We start from the raw sequence: 6,503 nt of genomic DNA on the forward strand, positions 1-6,503 counted from the left end.
AAACAAATATCCTGCTTGTAAACTCTGTGGAGTTCTCTCTTTTTTTTGTTTAGCAGTTTTTGAATTACTCCGTCATTTTCATCACTCCAATCTTGATATTTATGAATGTTCTAGCCCAAATGAGTAAATGTGATGTTGTCAACCAAAACTCTGAAAGCTGCCCACTCCTTTTCTGCTTCACTGTTGCCAACTGTGTTGGCTCAGCTTTCCCTCCAAGTTACCAATGAACCATTCAGGCTTGGAGCACTCTATCTGTTGACATTAAGTCTTCTGGTAGTCTTCTTGGCTTGGGGCCACCACTTTTGTTTAATGTGAATGTTTAGCTTGGAGAGGATGTCTATGATGAGTCTAGCACTCTGTGCACTGCATCGTCTTCATCTCTCACTATCTATACATGATTATATTCCATGCATTGAGTGTAGGCTATCCTCATTAGACTGTGTTTTAGGATATGGGCATTGTAGCAACTTACTAGTAACCCCCGCAGTACAAAGTCTGAATGACCATATCTAATCCTACAACATACACAGTTTTGCCTGAATGTTAAAGAAAAGGAGAATAGCTATGTATGTGTGTCAGGGTGGTATTCAGAGGAAGAAGACAAAGATATGGGAGCTCATATCTAGCTGAAGAGGAAGGAGCTCACATTTGAGATAGAAAAGGGTCTAGAAATCAGTCCTTGAAAAGAAAAATGAGTAAAAAAAATATAAGTTGCTATGACATAATGAGAAGAGAAAAACAGACATCTGGGTCATGTAAACAACAAGCTAGAAGAGAGATCTCAAAGCTTCCTAATAAATGAAATGTGTGACATATGCATATGGGTTATACTATATTCATAGGCTAAGGCACCAAGATGACCAAGGTAAGATCTTTATGATTAACAGTACAGAATGCTCATTTCAAACATTCCAACTTAACAGCCACCTACCAGCCCACAGGTGGCAGGATACACAGTCTTACTCATGGACCTGTGCTCTGAGATTAACCTGAGAATCACCCTGCTTCTATGGTTGTCTATTTTGGTACCTCTTGCCCCTGCCTTGACCTCACCGCTTTCCGGCAATAGGCAGCAGATCTCAATTCTGTCATGCTTTCAGAAAAGGGAGAGATAGAAAGGAAAGGATATTGCCTGAGGGTAGAAATGCTCAGCCAAAGAAAAGGATAACTTGAGGGTACATATACATATCCAGGAAGAACACAGGGAATAAGGGCAGGGTACTAGAGTGCATACATATAGAGTTGTACAAAATCTGAGAAAAGGGTCCTAAAATTCAGTAAAGAGCAGTCCTGCCTCCCCCAGAAGACATTTAGGAAAAGTTCTGAAGCCTATGAAAAGTGAATTCCTTAATGTGGGAGGAGGCTAATTCAGTTTTGAGTTTGCATGTTATGAGGAATCCACCACTAAAAGAGAAAGAGACAGAAAGTGAGCAGTAGAGTAATAAAAGGAAATAAGATTAAAGCTAACAAATATCTCTGAAGGAATTCATTTTGAAATCTAGAGAGAAGTTGGATAGCATGATATCCAAATAGCTGCAAAGATTTCTAAATAAGTATTTCATGACTAGATTTCAAGGTTGGATTTGAATTCAGGTTTTTCTGACTCTAGGAAAGTAAGACAACATATGATGAAACAGAGAACTCTGTGGATTCCCAAGAACATATGCAACTACAAAAAGCTGTTTTTACATGGTTCAAAAGAAAAGTCAGGATCAAGAAAGAAGTTCAAAGGGGGCATATGGAAGAATTCATAGTCTACACATCAAAATAATTAGCAGAATCAAAAAAAAAACTTAAATTTATGGTGTCAACTCTCCCCAAAGAAGTTAAAGAGAGAACACTTGATTGGTAATAGAAATATATTTACATGAAAGACAATCTGGAAATAAAGAGAAGCAAAAACAACAACATTAAAAGAACGTATGATCTTTACATAAGCAAAAAAAAACACAGTGATCTCAAAAATAGAAACTTTAAGACATGATTTAAGAATTATATTCCTCAGAAGAACATGAGTCAAAAAATTTGAACTCCATAATGCATGCAATCATAAAAGAAAACTGCTCAGAACTTCTAAGTATACAAAATGAAAAACCAGCCAAAGGAATACACAAACCACCTCCAGAAAGAAAAAAAAAATAAACCCATGCTTCAAAATCCAACACATAGTGGTTAAAATTGAACAATTGTATTCACATATAAAAAAATTGAAAGTGAGGGAAAAAGTAAATTTTGAAGAAAAAATTGAAAAAAAATCACCAAGAAAAAATAGTTTTTAGACTCCTAATAGATTATGGAAAAATGACACAAAATTACAAAATGTGTCAAACAAGAAATAAAATTTTTAAATATGTTAGGAAGGAAGGAAGGTCACAAATTAGAGCTATCTAAGCAAAATTAATGACCATAAATATGGACAACTAGAACTACAATGAAGCATCACTCAAAGTTTTAAATGAGCAGAAAAAAGAGAATGAAAGATTGGGGACTCAAAAAATTATAGAAGAAAAAGACAATAATTTTGGAAGACACATGAATTCCATATGAACCAAGATGATTGACCTTGAATATAAAGATAACAAGAAAAAAGAATTTAAGTCAACCCCGAAGGGGGGGCTCTACTTCAGAACAAAAAATACAAGTCCACATATAAATAACAAAATAATGATAGCTAACATTTATATCCTACTTAGGTTAAGCACTTCATAATTATTATCTCATTTGATTCTCACAACAACTCTGATAGGTAAGTATCTGTTCTTATTCTCCCTATTTTACACATGAGGAAACAGAGGTTAACAGAGATCAAATTTCTTACCCAGAAATATACAGCTAGTATCTGGTTTCCCATACCTAACTGACTGGTTTAAAATTCAATTATATGTGTGTGTGTGTGTGTGTGTGTGTATATATATATATATATATATATATATATATATATATATAAAACATATATATATATATATGTTTTTTTTTGTTTCTTTGGTTTTGTTTTTCCCCCCAAAATGGAGGGCAGACATATTTAAAGCCCATCTAGAAAACATTTATATCTTTAGGAAATGCTATATTATATTTAAAGGTGCACAGAATTTAGTACTGAGAAAAACTTTTTCCCGCTTTTAGACAAACCTATTTCTTCTTTTATATTTATTTATCAAGGAGAACTACAAACTCTATAAACTCAGACATGTTCTCATTTCTGCCCTACCTGCTAAGGAATTCAGAACTAAATTTGAGTCTCAGGTATAGTAGCCTGGATTCACTAATTTCTTCCCTTTTTTAGAAAAATGGGTTTTGTTCTGGTTTCATTTTTATTGTCCTATTTTATACTTCTATGATCTGCTACTTTTTCTTCTTAATTAATATTCACTTTCTTAACAAAAATCAAATCTCCTTTTTCATTCAGTCAAAAGATACTTATCAGGAACCAAAATGTGCCAGGCACTCTGCTCTTGACTTAGTAGATGATCTTTGAGGGTTGGGGAGACTGAAAAATAAATTGCATGACCCACTTAATTGTAACCCTTTCTCAATTTATATGGGAGAGTTTTTTGTTGTTCTTTTGTTTTGTTTTTTGACTTCAAACTTTTGTTCGAATCAAACATTATCTTTGAGAAGCCAAGTTCATCTCTACTTCACAATGGGACATCAAAGTTAATGGAGAGTATAATATTTACATGTGTCAATGGGCAATCACAAGGTCAGGAGACTTATATGAAAACCAGGCTTATTGTAAGAGAAATGAACATGTATGTCGAACTGAAAGAGGAGCTTTTTAAGGCATAATTCTCATTGGATTTTTGGACTTTTGCCTTTTGGGTTAGTCTATTTTAAGGTGTTATTTTCTTTAGTATTTTTTTAGGTCTCCTTTAGCAAGCTGGTGACATGCTTTTCTGATTTTCTTGCATTACTCTCATTTCTCTACCCAATTTTTCCTCTACTTCTCTTACTTGATTTTCCAAATCCTTTCCAACTCTTCCATGGCCTGCAACCACTTCATATTTTTCTTGGAGGCTTTTGATGTAGGACATTTGATATTGTTGTCTTCTGGTTGCAATATGTTGTGATCCTCCTTGCCACCAAAGTGAGATTCTATAGCCTTATTTATTTTCTGCTCTTTGGTTATTTTCCCAGCCAATTGACTTTTTCTCTCTCCGTTAAGGTAGGACTCTGCTTCCAGTGTGAATGGTGTATTTTCCCAAGCTTTAGGGGTTTTGTGCAGCTGTTTTCAGAGATATTTCTAAGTACCTGTAAATTTTCAGTTCTTCCAAGGTGGTATGATTAAAGGAGAAGGGTTTACTCCTCTCCTCATCTGTGCTCTGATCTGAATGACCACAAGCACTCTTTTCTGCCTTGGAACTCTGAAGAATATTCCCTCTCCATTGTCACTACAAGTTCCACCATGCCAGTGTTCCTTTTTGCCCTAGGACCACCACCCAGTACTGTGAGCCAGATCCAAGCACAGGCAAAGGAAGAAAATCCTGCCTCATTGCCAGAAAAGAGATCCCTGCAATCCCCTTTCGATCAGCCACTTGATCTCCCCATCATCTGTGGGGAAAGCAGCCACTGCCTCTTTCGCCACCACTCTGTAGCTGGGGCCTGACTGCGCTCCTCTCTCACCTAAGTCTGACAGAACTTTCCTATTGACCTTCTAAGTTGTCTTTGGCATTTGTCGGTGGAGAAGTTTGGAAATGGCCACAGCTGCCACTGATTCAGTTCCCTGAGGCCTGGCCAGGTTTGCTCCATCTATGGTCCCATCTGTGCAGGTACAGCCCACACTGAGCTGTGCTCTTCGCTTGAGTTTCTGCAACAGATCTTTCCTATTGACCTTCCAGGTTGTCTTGGGCTAGAAATTTGTTTCACTCTGTCATTTTATGGGTTCTGCTGTTCTAGAATATGTTTAGAGTCATTTTAGAGGTAATTAGAGGGGTTTGGGGGAAAGCTCAAGCAAGTCCCTGCTTTTACTCTGATATCTTAGCTCCACCCCCCAAGAGAATGTATTTTTAAATGCATGGACAGTATATGATATAGGGAATTTAGTGTTTCTAAGGATTAAGCAAGCTTAATGACTTGTACAGGGTGACACAGGTACTTGTGTCAAGTCAAAACTAAAACCCAAATATTGTGTTTCCTGGCTCTGACCTGATACCCCCTCCCCCAGCTCCTAAACCCCTAAACTACATGGACTAAGAAATGAAGATATCTCCAATTATTATTTGTAAAGTATTTACAAATCAAGATTCATCATCTCTGAGCCTGGTGTACATATGGAAAACAACTACTGGGGAAATGTTTTAAACATTTCATCTCAACTAAACAGGCCAGGAGTTGAGGCTAGAAGTGAAGAATGGCAGACACCAGCGTATGGCAGAGGCTGTAGAGATGATGATGGCTTCAGATTCTAGAACACTGGCTTCTTCCTCCTGCCTACTCTGCCCACACTGCTTACCTCCTGATGCTGTTACAATACTCCTCCCTTCCCCCCAACTAGGATAATGGTGAAGTATTTCCTGGAGCAAGGTATGCTCTGGGGCTTCTAAGACCTAGTGTTCTTTTTGCCTCACCCCAACAGCAAGCAGGCATTAAGGAAGACATGATGGAGGGTAGGTGAGTCATGACCAGAGGTTATACATGACTAAAAGTAAAATAAAATTAAATAGAATTAAATCAAAAAGAGTTGGAGTACATCGTAGTTAAACTACAACTTGAAACTCCTAAGATAATATCTGAAACAACTAAAGAAGCAACAGAAAAGACAAACAGAATTGTTTGGGAAGCAAGAGAAGAGGAGGCCAAGCACCTGGCCAAAAAGTCAACTACCAAGAAGCAGCAGCTTAAAGTTTAAAAGCAGTTTAGAGGAGCCACCATGCTGTGCTGCTTCCCCTGCAACAAAAGGGCCCTGCTGTTCTGCCAGGTGCTAGGCCCTAGGGTTGAAAGCTTCCTGACAAGACTGTCATCAAGGTCTGAAGAAAGCCCAGTCCCTGAACAGACCATTAGCACAAGATGAGCCCACACACAATTCAGTTCTCATCCTATTGCCCACAGTGATTTATAATTTATCATTAAAAATCAATTTCCAGTAAAATTGAGAATAATAATTCCATAAATTGAATGATGTGGTGGTAAAATCCCATTAGGGTGAAAACCATCACAAGAACTGTACCTAGGAAAAGCAGGGCTGTCCAAAACATGGCCCGGGGTGACCCGACGTGGCTGGCCTGTGTCCACCACAAGCACAGAAATGGACACAAATGCTTTAGTCAAAGCATTTATGTCAATTTCCACTCCTGTAGTAAACATAGGTGGGCCACATATAATCGCACACAGGCCGTACTTTGGACAGCCCTGTGATAAAGGAAAGATTTCATCCACAGTAGCTGTTCAATATTTATATCAATGATTGGCTAAGTGGGATTGCCTCTTCTCTGATACTTCCACCACTCCTCACCAGCATCTTCATCATTGTGCACAATGTTTATACAGCGCTCATTTAAGCCCACTGG

Source organism: Trichosurus vulpecula, chromosome 4, assembly GCF_011100635.1.
Source record: "Trichosurus vulpecula isolate mTriVul1 chromosome 4, mTriVul1.pri, whole genome shotgun sequence".
In the NCBI taxonomy this organism is placed as follows: domain Eukaryota; kingdom Metazoa; phylum Chordata; class Mammalia; order Diprotodontia; family Phalangeridae; genus Trichosurus; species Trichosurus vulpecula.